The sequence below is a fragment of the Crocodylus siamensis genome, chromosome 8, assembly GCF_052110815.1.
Source record: "Crocodylus siamensis isolate JL-2025a chromosome 8, ASM5211081v1, whole genome shotgun sequence".
Classification (NCBI taxonomy): domain Eukaryota; kingdom Metazoa; phylum Chordata; order Crocodylia; family Crocodylidae; genus Crocodylus; species Crocodylus siamensis.
Genome location: NC_143402.1, coordinates 41,061,263 through 41,077,252, shown reverse-complemented (window position 1 = coordinate 41,077,252; position 15,990 = coordinate 41,061,263). Strand labels below are relative to the sequence as shown.

General features: G+C 47.2%; 1 long non-coding RNA gene across 1 annotated transcript; it reads left to right on the top strand.

Moving 5' to 3' along the window:
• The first annotated feature begins 68 nt into the window (after positions 1-68).
• Positions 69-12,219, top strand: LOC149858320 (uncharacterized). Its single transcript, XR_016444021.1, has 2 exons — positions 69-6,405; positions 11,632-12,219. It is a non-coding gene; the product is annotated as an uncharacterized LOC149858320 (long non-coding RNA).
• The last annotated feature ends 3,771 nt before the right edge of the window (positions 12,220-15,990 follow it).

Below are 15,990 nucleotides of genomic sequence, written 5' to 3'. Positions count from 1 at the left end.
GCTGGGGCACATGGAGCGCCTCACAGAAGCATGGGGGCTCCCAGCACGCTCAGCAGCAGACCTGGAAGTGGACTAGAAGCACTTCCAGTCCACCTCCAGATTCACTGGAGAGCGAGCTGGGGGCCCCCCCACACCCCTTTGCGGCTTGGTGACTGGTGTCTCTTGGGCCTGGGGGGCACCCGGGGTCCCCCTGCAGCTGATCAATGAGCTGGGGGGGTGCAGGGGGCTCACCCAGCATGCTCCCTGGTGGACCCAGAAGTGGGCCGGAAGTACTTCCGATTTACTTCCAGGTTCGCTACCAAGCGCACAGGGGTGGGGACCTGCACTTGTGTGGGATGCTCCATCCACCCCAGCCTCACAGCATTCACGAGCCGTGCCTGGTATCTCAAAGTATTTAGAAAAAACATTAAAAGCTGCATCTGTGTCTGAATTGCTGATTTTCTGAGTCAGCATCAAATCTTCAGATTTAGATTCGGCCAAATTGAATTGGGGACAGTGATCTGAATCAATGAATCACTGTCCTTGATTTGGGCCAAATCTGAATCCAAATCAAAAAGGGTCTGTTTCACACACCTTCAGGAACAATCACTCTGAACTCAGGCAGGACAGTGCTTTACATCAAGGAGGAAGGGGTTTATGCAGGACTTGGAAGCAAGCTAGGAGCCAATGAGTTTACTTTAACAAAGGGCAAGTGCAGCAGCTGAGCTAAAGGAGGTATCTGGTGGACTTGACCTGGCAAACTCAGAGCTACTGTAGCTAGATGCTGGGGATGAAGGGCAATCTTTGCATATGGGATTACCAAGTTTGGGGGCAAGCTAGAGAAACCCTACATGGGTGGGCAGTTCTGAATATGTTTACAGGTTTCCAGCCCACTGCATGAGCTGGGATGGGTCTGTGGAAGGTGAATACACTGAATGGCTGACTGCATTGAATCCAGTCAGTGTGTTCACCCTCAGGCAAGCAAGCTGAGTCTGGGTCCTGATAGAATCATGTTCCAAACACCTGTAACTACTGCCTCTGTCCTAGTGTCCAGCCTGGAAGCTGTGTGCCCCTCCCCATCCCACTGCACACACCCAGGAAGCCCCAAAGTCTGCAGTTGCGGTTTCCCTAGTGTTTCCCAGGTCTGTCCTCTATTTTCAACCCATAGCTAAAAACTGCTGTCCAGATTTTCATCCTTTCCTGTCTGACCCATTGTGACCTCCACCTGACTGCAGGGGGCCATCAATTCATACCAGCCTTTGATGACACTGTAGTATCATCCTTGGACCCTCCCCCACCCACTGTACCAAAATTAGGATTCTTGGCCTCCCCTTCACTTCCCTGCCTACATTCTCATTTGTCCCATCAGTAGCCACCTGCTCTGTACAGACAGACCATTTGTGAACTGCCCTTATTGAAGTTGAGTGACCTTTGCCACACTGGCCTGTGTGCACAGTTTCTCTGCAAGGGCACTACACTGCTGCATTCAGTGCCCTCCCAAAGACCCTGAAGTTGCCTGCTGACTGATCATACCACGATGAGCAGTAACTGGGCACAATTTATGTGTCTCATTTGTAACAGGAGTTCAGCACAGCACAACAGCCATCAGGTACAGAGATCAACCAATGGGGAAGATAGTGGAATTAACAGTGGTTCCAAAACACAGAGCTGTGCCAATAATGTGCAGGATTGTTTGGATTAGGTCTAGGCCCTACTAGTTCCTGTCATTCTGCTAACAACGAGCTGATGCGGCTTGGTTTCCAGATGGTGATTTGTTACAATTAGTACAGTTTGCAAAAGGGGCCAGTGAGCTCCTCTGGATTGTTTGTGTCTCTGTGGTTTTCTGTCCTCCCAGAGCCAGATTCCAGCTTATACTGTGCCCTGGCTCACCCTGTCACTTCTGCAAGGTTGGTGCAAAGCAGTGATCAAGTGCTTGCAGTGGAGCTGGTGCTAGTTAAGCTTTTGTCCTGCTGTAGATACTGATGTTAAAACATGCCCGGCCCCAGAAAAGCTCTCCCTCCTGTAGATCATCACACAGGAGCTGCAGTGATGGTCCCCTTTGAGGGACTTGCTGGTTATTAAAGCTGGCATAATTGACTCTATGCCCATAGTCCTCCTGCTCTAGCAAAGGTAGAGGTATCCGCGAGCCAGGACTGAGCTTCTCTCCCTGAGCAAACCCTGCTGCCATGTGATGGCCCTAAGTGTGCTGTCTCTCCATAGACTGGAGATAATCAGAATGAACTCACATTTATGAAGCTAGATAAATGCTACATAAAAAGAAACAACTTAAATGTGAACTAACAAGCTGCTCTGGGTTTAGACTTCTACCCAGCTGCTGTAGTAGGAGAGGCTGATACAGTGGGGACTAGGCTTTCCTGCTCCTGTCTTCCGTGATGTTGCTGTTGCACTGGCTTCTAAGTGTAGAGTTGTACACTCCAAAATCTCAGTTTTGCTTATTAGAAAATGTTTCCAGCTCTCCATGAAGAAAATGCTGAAAGTATGTGCTGAGTATCACCATTGCTATACTGCCTCTCTGTGTCTGCATATAACTTCAAACATGGGCTCTGAATGCTGCCTATCAGGAGGTTCTAATGAAGAGGCCTGGTGATGACATTTAAACATTAGGACTGTTGACTAATTTGTTACTTAAGAATGAGAGAGGAAATCAGTCCTAGTGATTAAAGCATGGGAGGTCTGGGCTTAACTCCCTGCTCTGTCACAGATTTCCTGTATGTCCTTGATCAAGCCATTTGACCTCTGCAGCTCAGCTCCCTTGTATACTCTGAGGATACAGAGTCCCTGAACTGCTCCAATATTCCGCCAAGATGCTTAAACCTCTTGAATGTGAACTAACAAGCTGCTCTGGGTTTAACACTTGGTGGACACATCTGGTGTCTTCCAGCTGTTCTTTCGAATATACCTTGGATTACATGCAGTTGTGGGCAGATCTAGAATTATTGAAAGTGGGATGCATCATCATATATCAAACAACACGTTTTTTTCCAGTTACTAATAGACTAAAGTCTTTATTAATATAGGAGGGGCCTAGGGCATCAAGGCTATTAAAAAGAAGAGAGAGTTGATAAAACCTGTGGAATGAAGAGTTTAGAAGGGATCAGGTGGATTATAATGAGCCATGAAGTCAAGTGACCCTCTCAGCACAGCCTGACTAGAAATGCTGCTACTGCTTATTATGTCAGGCAGTTGATCTTAAACTTTGGGTGAACGGAATCAGAAATGAGGTGCAAGTGCACCAGTATTCCCTCCCTGGATCTAGCCTTGCATGCATCTAATTTCTCTCTCAGTTTGCTAGCATAATTTCTATTTCAGTTTTTAGCATCTTCCTTTAGAAAGTGCACTTATTGCTGCAAAGTGCAGTCTCTTTTTCACATAAATATTGCCTAATTGACACTTAAATGATCACTAAGACCTGGTTCAAGTTAGTTTCCACAACCTGCATGCACATATAGGCCGGTTCAGGCTGGTTTCTGGTTTCTCTAAACATCAAGCTAGCCAATCAGAAGATACTTATTAGTTTAAGAGAATTCACACGTTGACTTGATCAGAGGGAAATTGGACAAGGACACAGAGGGCGTGTCTACACATGCATTTATGCAGGCATAAATTTACTGTGCAGTAAATTACTGCACAGCAGTAAGTGGGAATAGGCTGGCATCTACACGTGCAGGTGTTAAAGTGCATTAATGCTATGTGTGGACTGACTTGGGACTAAAGTTAGTCCCAAGTCAGTTTACACACAGTGTTACTGTACAGTAAGGTATCTACATGTGCATTACTGCACAGTAACTAATCAGGTGTAAATTAGATACCTGCATGATGCAGGTATCATATTTACACTCAAGTCAGTGTAAGTTGCCATATTTACTGTGCAGTATGGGTGTGCACATGTAGACATGCACCCATACTATGCAGTAATTTTGGTTACTGCACAGTAAGTACACATGTAGATGTGCTCAGAGAGCTCCTGGAAACAGCTACTGCCAGTATGACACAATATACCCAACATCATGACTCCCTAGTGAGGGCACAGGTGAGAACATGTGCTCCACTCTGATGGGTAGCCCTGATGCATGCTGTGTATCTTGTGCTTTGAGTATAAATAATAAAGGGTCAAGCTGTAACCTTATCTATTCTTTTATCAGTAGCCATGCTATCAATACATCTTTAATGTAGGCAATACACCCCAGTGGGTTTTGTGACCAATAATTGGGAGTGTATGGTAACAGCTTTTTTTTTTTTAAAGAAATTTTTTTGTGTTCCAAGCCAAATCAGCCAAATCAAGTCCAAATCCATGAGTCAGTCCAGAACCATAAGTGGCCCTATAACTGGCAAATATCTTCCACCCCCTTCAGGGGCTTCAGATATTTCTAAAGTCTGTTGGCAGGCATCTTAAGTGCAGGCCCAAGCACAGAGGCTTGTGGTTTGGATGCCCCCAAGTGTCACCTGCCCTCAATCATATGGCCAGAGGAACAAGCTAGGGAGAAGCCTCCCATTTCCATAAAGTTGGCTTTTACTCGAGTGCTGTCATAATTCCTGAAAATAGTGAAAGTCAAGGTCCAAAGTGTGTGGCTTGGCTGACTGACCTTACACACAGTCTTCTTGCACTGAGCAAAGCTTTAGGCTTTCCCTATGTCTGTAAGTGTGAATGAGACTCCCTGGTTTTGGTTTGGCAAAACAATTGCAGTGAGAGCTTCAAAAGCCTACCTCTGGTCTCATATATTCATTCTAGATCTCTCTCAGTTACTCATTAATATTTTGAGAACAGCTTCACAACCAAAACCAAACAGTGACATATTGTAGCACTGTGCTCTCTCTTAGCCCAGTCATTAGGTTTTCCTGGTATCTAGGAGCCTTGGTTTGCTCAGTGCTCACTGTGCTAATGGGCACATGTAAGCCATGAATTCTCAGTGTTGGGCTGGCATAGTGAGATCTCTCTTTTTTTTTTTTTCCTTTCTCATTTAATTCACACAGAGAAAAATCCTTAAAAGTAGATTTTATTTCTTCTGACAGCTACAGTCTGCTGTAGAGACTGAATGCAGGTGTTCCTTTATGGCCAGGTGTTACATACTGTATTGCCGTTTCATGTTGCCATTGTGCAGGGTTTGGGGTTCATCCCTACCCCTTGGTTCTCCATCTTATTACTGCTTTTACAGCATTGTTGCATGATACCACTGGGGCCTGGTTGTGAGGCATAAATGATTTTTAAAACAAAATGACTGAATCTTTGCTGATGTGTTCTTAGTAGTCTTCCTGACAGATACACTTTGCTACCTTCCAGTGATTCTCCCTGAGCAGGCTGGCATTGTTTTAAACCTTAGCCTGGGGATCCCAGCATAAGTGTTAACGAGAGTGATCAGAGGAGGACACAACATAGGTCATGCCCTTGGGTGAACCATGGACATGAGGAACCACACACTTTAAGGATTCAGGCATTGATGTTGTGATGCTTTCATGGGCTTTGGTGAACTTTCTTGTAGCCTTTAAATCACGATGTGAGATCTCTTTCTAAAAGGAACATGGGCTCAGCCACAAAGATGATGATGCTGCTGAAATGAAACATTTCAACCTTTTTGGCCCAGAGCACAAAGACCATATTTGTTTTAGTTTTCAGTTAGTTAGGCTGGGAGAGACAGAGGACTGAAACGTGCTTATAGGATCATAGGAAATAAGGCTGGAAGTCATCCTCACAAAGTCATCCATGCATCCAGCATCCTGTTCAAGGTTGTATCATCCCTGACTAAACCATCCCACCCAGGTGTCTGCCTAACCTGCTCATGAAAGTTTCCAAGCTTCTCTAGGTAGCCTATTTCAATGTCCTTGATTTGCAAGGAACACTCTTGTTAATACAACCCAGTGCGCTGTTGGTCTTTTTTGCAACAAGAGCATATTATTGGCTCATATTCAGCTTATCAGCCACCATAACCCCTAGGCCCTTCTCTGCAGTACTGCTACCAAGCCAGTTGTTCCCCAGTCTGTATTTGTGCATGTTGTTATTTGGTCCCAAGTACAGGACTTTGCACTTGTTATTGAATCTCATATAATTGACTGTGGACTATTTTTGTAGTCTATACAGGTCATTCTGGATCCTAGCTCTGCCCTCAGGAGTGTCTATAGTTCCACCCAATTTGATCCCACAGGGATAAAGCTGGGCAATGAAGGGGATGAGGTAGGACGTGGAGGGAGATAATATACCCATAATTAGTCAGAAAGAAGCTCCAATGTGAGTTTTTCTCAGTGATGGCAGGGCAGAAAAAGTTCCCTGTGGCATTTTTCTATGTCTTCTGCAGGAGGCATCCAGAGATTCTGGAAGGTGCATGAAGAACCTCCCTGGGTGCATAACCACCACTTATTGCTCTCTACCCATGCCCACATCAGATTGGTTGTCCTATAGGCCTGTGCGAAGCGGTAAGTATTTGCTTTGGATTCAGATTTGGCCAATTCAGGGGACAGTGATTTGATTCAGTGATTTGAATCACTGTCCCAATTTGATTTGGCTGAATCTGGTTCAGAGATTTGGCTGCTGCTGAATCTCCAAATCAGCCAGGTCAGGCCCACCCCCCGCCACTCTCCCAGCCTGGCAATGGCTGCCCCAGCTCCTGGCACTTGGGGAAAAAAAAAACCCCGGATCAGTGGGTACTGCCAGGTCGGGGGGGGGGAGCAATCCCTGCTGCCTCCCACTGCCCCACGCTGCATGGGGCTGTGCACGAGCCCCCCAGTCCCCCCATGGGTGCCCTGCCCAGGCCAGTTCCAGCCCTTTAAGGAAAAAAACCCCCCCAAAAACCCCTGGACTCACTGCTCCTGCTGGGCGGGGTCAATCCCCATTGTCTCCTGCTGCCCTGCACCATGTGGGAGGCTCCGCAGGAGCCCCCGAAACCCCGAGGCTGCTACAGGAACAGTGAGTCCTGGGGCTTTTATCCATTTTTTTTTCCTTAAAGGGCCAGAGCTGGCCCAGGTGGAGCAGCCATGGAGAGGGGCTGGGGGAATGAGGGGAGCTTGGGCGGCTTGTGGCAGAGCCCCCCATGCAGCGTGAGGCAGTGGGAGGCAGCAGGGATCGCCCCCCCCCTCCCCAGCAGCGCCCGGTGAGCACTGGGGCCAGCCATGGGGAGGGCTGAGGGAGTGGGGGAGGGTCAGGGGGCTAGTGGGGTTCCCCCCATGGTCCCCTCCCCCTTTTCCCAACCCCCACTCCCTTGCCCCTAGTACTTATGAGTTTGGAGTCAGCTGCAGCTCCCTGCTGCAGCCACCAGGGACTGCCCGAATCATCAAAGCTCTCCGAATCTTTCCCGAAGAGTCAGAGAGCTTTGAATCAATTCAGACCTTTAGATGGTTCCCCTGATTCGATTCAGATTCAGAGATTTGGCCACCAAATTGGGCCAAGTCTCCTCCAAATCGAATCACCAACCAAAGCTTCACACAGCCCTATTGTCCTGCTCTACTTCCTTTCATTTTTAAATTCATTCTCGCTATGCTGGACCATGCTGGAGAGCATGTACCATGCTGGAGAGGAGATGGTTGTATCAACAAGTGTTGAGGCATGGGATGGTATCTGCCAAGATCTGCAAGTATGGAAGCAGGTAGCCATAGGTGATGGACCAGAGTGTACCTCCATAGCTGCTATGTAAAAAAGGGGTCAGTAACTTACAGTCTGTGGGCTAAACCTGGCCCACAAGGAGATTTGAATCAGCTTGTGAAGGTCTGATCCAGCAGAGAGGGGATCTATGCCACAGGCCTGAACCATGCAGCCCATACTGTGTGCTGTGGAGCCTGCTGCTCTGCTTCACCTGTGCTTTCCTCACTGGAGAAGGGGTGACTATCTGGCAGCTGGCCACCCAGAGGCAGGAGGAGGGATGGACACTTGTAACCCATAGCCAGGGCTTGTTGGGTTTCAAGCTCCAGTACATGTCAGCAGAAGGCTACTGACTCCTGATACAGAAGAGTGGGACGAGTTCCCTGGCTGCAAGGCAGAAGCTGCAGAGGGGCTGCTCAGCCAGGGTGTAGCTTGTAGAAGCTATTTTGCCCACATAAGGATGATTTCAGCCTTGAAACATGGATGAGAGAGTTTAATGGATCTGGGGGTGGGGGGGGAGAAAGTTTCATTCTGGACATATGATTGTTTAATGAAATAAACAACCTCTTCCATCAGCTACTGCAGGTTACTACAAGCATTCTTCCTATTAGTGCTTCTGCTTAGAGCTAGACCTAGTATGCTGCAGCTCCTAGTATGCAGTCCTCACCTATGCTTTGTGCCTGACACACACAGCACTGTCTTCCTGCTTCTGTCTGATTGAGGGATGCCAATACCCTTGTTATAATTTAACCAAATTATTATTTCAGAAATGAGTTTTTCTTTTAGAGGGACAATTTCTCCCTCAGAATATTTACTTAAACTTTTTGCATATTTTTATTGCTGGGACATTGTAAATTTTTAAAGATGGTTGGATAAAACAATATTATTGTTCTCATGAATATCAATTTCAAATTATACCAGCACTTTTGTGCCAAGGAAATAACCTTAAAAAACAACAACCCTATATTAGCCAAATTTAATACTAAAAATCATTTTACTTCTGCTATAGCTGCTGGAATTTCAGGGTGTTTTGCTATACCAGGAGCTATAACAGTTGTTACTGAATTCAAAGCTCTGAATTTTATTGTCTGTTTTTAGGTTTTCCCCTTTGTTTTCAGAATAGACCCAAGTCAGGGACTCACATACCCTAAGGAGTTGTATTGTCACTCCCTGATTTAAACTATTTATTATAAATTATAATCTCATTTTAACATTTAGTGAATATTTACACTGCCTTTATTGGGGATGGAGTTTGATTCTTCATTCAAGCTACATGCTTGTTAGGGCTGTGCAAAGCTTTGGTTGCTGATTTGATTCGATGGAGATTTAGCCCAGTTTGGTGGCCAAATCTCTGAATTCAAATCACATCAGGAGACCCTTTAATCTTTCCAAATTGAATGCTGAGATGCTGGGGCAGATGAAGCATCCCACGGGAGTGTAGGGGAGTGCCCAGTGCACTCAGCAACAGACCTGGAAGTGGACCAGAAGCACTTCCAGTCCACTTCTGGGTCCACAAGGGAACATGCAGGGGGCCCCCCTGCACCCCCCCCCAGCTTGGTGACTGGTGCCTCTTGGGTGTTTGGGGGGGCATCCAGGGTCCCCCCATGGCCAATTGCTGAGCCAGGAGGGCACAGGGGCCTCCCCTGCATGCTCAGCAGCAGACCTGGAAGTGGACCAGAAGCACTTCTGGGTCCGCCGCTGAGCATGCAGGCCCTCCTCCCTCACCCCCCACCCCCCACTCCTGTGGGACACTCCATCTGCTCCACTATTGCAGTGTTCATGAGCTGCACCTGGTACCTTGAGATACGTAGAAAAAACTTTTAAAGCTGTGCCTATGGCAGAATTGCTGATTCTCTGAATCAGCATTGAATCTTTGGATTTGGCCGAATTGAATCAGGACAGTGATCCGAATCAATGAATTGAATCACTGTCTCTGATTTGGGCCAAATCCAAATCAAGTGCGGCCCGTTTCGCACATCCCTAATGCTTGTATCTTTAACTTTTTTTGCCTGTACCTTAAGAAATGCCTTTATATGCTTGTCTTGACTAACTCTATCAATTACAGCAAGAGCCTTAATAGCTGACACTAGTTTTCACAAACACCTTTTTTCTTGCCTTAACAAATTGTTAACACTTTCTTTTCTAGGATTTTTATACTATTCTGGGTAGCAAAAACATTTCTTACCTTTCCTTTCTCACTCCCGGTTACCAATGAGAATGCCCACACTTACACTTTCAATAGTCCCTCTTTACCTTGCAACATACCCAATACAAACACACCACACTGCTCACACCCTCTGTTTTACACCAATACTTTAACAACCTTTGTAAAGCTGTTCATTCCTTAGGCTTCTTGGGCTCTACTTCTGTACATTTGCACCGTTTTTAGCACGGGTTAATTTTCTCTGCTACTGACTTCTTATTGGACCAGCAATAAAAGTTATTGTACTTAACCTAAAAAACCACAGCATGACCTCAGGCACTGAGACCGGATTACAACTTTTTCTTAGAACAGTTTTTACTTAAGTTTTATTCTTACTCTTTCCTCCTGCCCTTTCTTGCATCCAAACTTTTAATCTGTTCACTGCCTCTCTTTCTAAACACTTTCACATTTCCCTCTGTATAACAAATGCCTTATAGCTTTCACTTTTCTGTCTTTTATGAAACAGCACTTGTTTTCCACAGCCTGCCATAAAAGCCACACTGCAGCCCCATGCTGTTTTTGTACAGAAGGGCGGTCACCTAAACAGTACTGGCTGTTAAAATCAGAAAGAATGAACCGGGGATGGGGGCACACCTCTCCTCTTAAGGGGGTGGTCCTCCCTTCAAAAGCTGTCTGCAAAACTTTTACAGCCATCTGATGGTTGTGAAGAGGCTGGAAGTGCCTCTTCAGAGGAGACATGTGATCCAGGCTGGGGTTTATGTAAGAGGGCAGTGATGATGTTGAGGGAACTCCTGTTGTGCCCAACACTGAATTTACTTGAGTGCCAGGTGCATTGCATTGGATCCTCTTGGTGCCCTGGGGCTACTTCTGGCAGGGAGTTTTCCCTGGGGAGGGAGAGGGGGAAGGAGAGAGAACACCAACAAGGTGGAAGCTCTGGTTGAGAGCGAGGAGGCTATCCCCAGGAATGGGGCTTGAGACTGAGATGGTCTGTGAGCTCAGAGGAGCTCTGTGAGTGCTGCCATCCGGCATTCACAGTGGCAGTGAGGGTTAAAAGCCTTGTGGACTGCCAAGGGGAACCTGAGTATACAGGGACATTTTCCTCTTTTGAGTTGCACTGACAATGCAGATCAGGAGACTGGGTAGCCCCAGGGGGGCATTCCCTCATGTTAATGAGGGCAATTAGCTGAGCCCGGGAGTGAAGTCTAGCCAGCCAAAGAGGGATTGTAGTTGAAAGGACCAACACCTGTGGGGTGGCAGCACTTGAAGCACTGATTTCAGTTTTTTGTATTCCATTTTATTTTGCTTACTAAGAAGGGGAAGATTTCCCCATGGCAGTTTTCCTTTGCCCCATCAAGGAAGGGAACTCTACAGAGTGACTGGATCCTGGGCATCCAGCCCTAGAAAAGAAGGGATTACAAGACAAAAAGAGGGATAGGATTTGGTTGATATATCAGACTGGGCAGACTATTTGGAATCTGAGTTCTGGACAGTTTAAAGATTTTTTTTATGTCAGAGGTAATTATCTGGAGCAGGTACCGATAACTGGCATTGAGTGAGAGAAAATGGCTAGGCTGACCACACACATATGGTCCAGTTTATATCTGTTCCTGTGATGACGACTGGTAGGTATATGGCTGGGGTAAATGGGAGGTTGGAGCCCCACTGGGAAGACGCCTAGCACCACAACTAGGCTCGTGAAGACAACAGCACCTTCCAAAAGAACAATCCATCAAGTCATGGCAGGTGAGAATTAGGTGGTGATCAGAGTCTAATTAGTTGGCCAAGACATCCCTGACAACCATGAATAGGTGAATGTCATCCAGATGTCTCAGGCTATGCCTTTATGCAGTGATTCTTCGACAATGGTGAGGATTTTTCAATGGCTGAATCTGTTCCTTCTTAGTTACTTTTGGTTTGGTGCCAGTAACCAAAACATTGAATGCCTTACAAGCCTGCTTTAAGCCACTGGAGGAGTGTGCAGTGGAGAAAAGTGCACTGGAGGAGCCCACAACCATCACCGAGTGAGCTGAGGGCCAGCCAGGTAACCGGAAGAAGAGATGCCGCATCGTTGTAGAGGGTAAGACTCCCTGCTGAGAGGAACAGAGGGAACCATCTGCCACCTGGATGCCATGGCGCGAGAGGTTTGCTGCCTGCCTAGAGCCAGGATCAGGGACGTCACAGTGAGATGTCATCCGGCCCTTTGATTACTATCCCGTGGTCCTCATCCATGTGAGAACAAATGTTGCAGCCAGGAGTAGTCCAGACTGTCTCATGAGTGACTACTCTTAGGAAGACAGGGGCGCAGGTGGTTTTCTCATCGATCCTCCTGGTCAGCAGTCGCAGTAGGCATCACATCACTTGTGTCAGAGAGGTCAACCTGTGGCTCTTGGAGTTGGTGCCATCATGTAGGTTTTGGCCTCCTGGACCATAATCCGCACTTCCATGCAAGGGACTTCCTGGGATGCGATGGGCTTCATCTCTCTGCAAAAGGTAAGAGTTTCTTTTCTTAGATGTTGGCTGATCTCCTATGTTGGGCTTTAAACTAGGTTCAATGGGGGACTGGGAGGCAGAAGATGGAGAGAATCTAGGACCTACAATCTATGTAATACATGCAACAGAACATCCCAGGTAAGTATGAAGGGGCCCACTGGGCATCAGAACTGGGGTGGGGGGCACCAAAGGCAACATTCGAAGGGCTCAAGTGCCTTTATACTAATGCTAGGAGCCTGGGGAACAAGCAGGAAGAACTTGCACTCCCACTTGCAGACAATAACTTTGATATAGTGGGGCTGATGGAAACCTGGTGAGACCCTACCCATAACTGGGCAGTATGCATTGAGGGCTATAGGTTTTACAGATGGGACAAAATAGGGAGGAAAAGTGGCGGGGGAGGGGGGGAGTTGCACTCTATGTTAAAGAGTGTTATACATCTACCCTAATCAAAATGGGATAAGAGGAAGAGAAAGTTGAGTGTCCCAGGGACGCAGGATTGGGCAAGGGGGAAGCCACACCCATAGGCAGACCCCAGTTTATCAGCCACGCTCATCTACAGCTGGAGCCGGGTGACATCATGAAGAGATGTTACCCGGCGGAGATAAAAACCAGCTCTGGGAGCATGGGAAAAGAAACACCGGAAGCTGGAGAAACAGCGGGGGACCACTGGGCTGAGCATGTCCAGTCGCTGCAGGGAGCAGACGGGCCAGCACGGAGAGTAGTGGCGGTGGCAACAGGGGCTGCGGGAGATCCCTATGCCAGGGACGCTTGGCAGGGATCAGAGGAGCCTGCAGAGAAGTCGGTGGCGGCGGCAACAAGAGCCGTTGAAGGAGCTCCTGCTGAAGGCGGCTGGTGCCGAGACTCCAGAGCGGAGGCAGATCCAGGAGAAGACAAAAGAAATCCCAGCTGGGGTGAAAGCATGGGTCCTGACTTAGGGGATGTGCTAGCTTAGGGGCATTAGGGACGAGGGGAGCGTAGGATCCTCAGCTCCATGGTTACTCTCCTTTTTTCTTTATTCTGCTTTCTTTCCTCAGACCTTTCTTTTATTTCCTTTTTCACTTCGGGTCATTCCTGTCGTGTGGGATTTTTGTTGGTGTGTATTCTCTTGTGTTTTCCCTTTTTGGCCTGTTCTATTTTAGTTCCCTGCCTAGAGCAGGTTAGCCTAGCACACCTTACCGGGTTTTGGGGATTAGAGACCCCAATTGAAGATAAAGGACAACATGTGAAGACAGCGACGACCAGCAACATCTGTCATAGAACAGTCAGGGCATCAGAAGGGACAACCCTGAAGGCAGAGTGTCCCCAGACCCTCTGGGTCTAGTCGGAGCCCAAGGCGTCTGTCCATGAAGGAGGACATGTAGGAACCGAGGAAGACATTGAAAGGGGCTAGCCATTAAAAATCCCGAGGCTCGTCTTGAAGGTTGGTGTATGGCCGGGGTGTACGGGAGGTTGAAACCCTGTGGACATCCGCCAAGACACAAGACAACTCTGGAGGCATCCTCAAAGGGGACCCCCTGCACTGAAGATCCATCTGAAGTTATGGTAGGCGAGTTTGGGGGACACCCTAAAAGTGATTGAGGTCATGGGGGACCTAAACTACCCTGACATCTGCTGGGAGGAGGAGTCAGCCAAATAACCGTTCACATAGGTTCTTAACCTGCATACAGGGCGTTCACCTAACGCAGGAGGTATATGGCTCCACTAGGGAGAATGCCTTACTGGACTTGGTGTTGGCTACAGGGGATGACGTGGTAGGGGATCTGCAGATTCGTGGTCACCTTGGGGACAGTAACCATCAATCAGTCAAATTCACCATATGGCGTAGGGTGGGAAAGAGAACTAGTAGGGTGGAAGCGCTTGACTTTAGGAAGGCTAATTTCAGTGTGCTCAGGAGTTTAGTCAATGACGCACTGCAGGACAAGAGTATTAGTGAGATGGGAGTCCAGAAAGGGTGGTCATTCCGTAAAGGAAGCGATCCTTCAGGTGCAAAGGAAGATGATCCCATTGTGAGGGAAAATGGGGAAAGAGGCCAAAAAACTTCCTTGGCTAACCAGAGAAATCCAGAGGAGCCTAAGGACAAAAAAAGAGGCATATAGGCAGTGGAAGCAGGGAGGAGTTACTAAGGAGGAGTATATCTACTGAGTATACCTATTGGGCCCACACTTGCAGGGAGGCAGTTAGTAAGGCCAAAGCAACTACGGAGCTGAGGCTGGCAACAGAAATTAAAGACAACAAAAAGTCTTTGTTTGGGTATGTAGGGAGTAAAAGGAAGGAGAAGGGCAGCATAGGACACACATTGAACAAGCAGGAGCAATTAGTGGCAGGCATGGGGGACAAGGCTGAACTCTTCAATTAGTTTTTTGCCTCAGTCTTCCTAAACAAGGGTCATGACAAGTCTCCTAATGGGTTCTTAGATGGACATCATAGAACACCAGCCTACCAGATGTTGATGCTGACTTATTGCAGAGTCACTTGGATGGACTGGATGTGTTCAAATCAGGAGGCCCAGATGACCTGCATCTGAGAGTACTGAAGGAATTGGCAAAACCACTAGCATGGGTATTTGAGTGCTCATGGTGCTTGGGTCAGGTCCCGGAGGACTGGAAAAGGGCCAATGTGGTCCCTATTTTCAAGAAGGGGAGGAAAGAGGATCCGAGTAATTATAGGCCAGTCAGTCTCACCTCCATCCTTGGAAAAGTCTTTGCAAAGATTATTAAGGATCATATTTGTGTGAGTCCAGCGGGAAAAATAATGCACCAGGGCAATCAGCATGGATCTGTAGCAGGTAGATCATGTCTGACTAATCCGCTTTCTTTTTATGACCAGGTCACAAAACGCTTAGGCGCAGGAGTAGAAGTGGATGTCATTTACTTGGATTTTAGGAAGGCCTACGACATACCTCCTTTCTATATAGCTGGACAATGGTATTCAAACAGTATAGTGACATCACCCTTGTGTAAGGTTGATGTCGTGGGGGGGGGAATATGTAGCAAAACCCCCACTTTTTCTTTCCTTTTTTTTTAAATGCATTCTCTCCCCTTCCCCAACCATTTCTGACTTTTTCTTTCCCTCTCTATTCCCCACAGATAAGTATAAGTGAGCTAAGACATAGGAAAAGCTTCAGCATTTTATTTCGGTAGCAAGTTGTATTTGTTTTGTTTTTTCTCCTTTTTTATATTGTGTAATTATTATGTTTATATTGATTTTTACTGTTCTATATTGCTGTTTTACAGGTACTATATGATTTAGGCCTACATATGTAAGTTAGCATAAGTCATGTCAAGGTTCCATTTTGTTTGTCAAGTCTCCATCCTGTCCCCAGGCCCAGTTGTGTAACCCATGACTCACACCTACCCCTCCTATGTAACTTTGTTCTTCAATGAATAGGGATGAATGAGGGTACTTGAGAGAGAATGGCATTAGGTCTAAAAATAGCTCCCTTTGAATGACCAAACCATCAACACCAACACCTGGACTAACGACCCAGCCCTTGGAACCACCCTCAGAATTCAAGAAACAAAAGCTGAGGCAACCCACCATTGTGCCAAGGCTGCACATGCCTAGTATGAACACCTGGAGCCCTCTGGAACAGGACTGACCTTGCCTGGATAGGCCCTCCCCATAGGAGATCAGAGGTAGTCTGCCCCATAAAAGAGGTAGTGAAGACTTACTATTTGGGACGCCCTCTCCATCTGGACCAGCACCATGCCACACTACCTATCCACCCAGAGGCCTTGCTGGCAACCCCCCTCTGGACAACACCTACTGG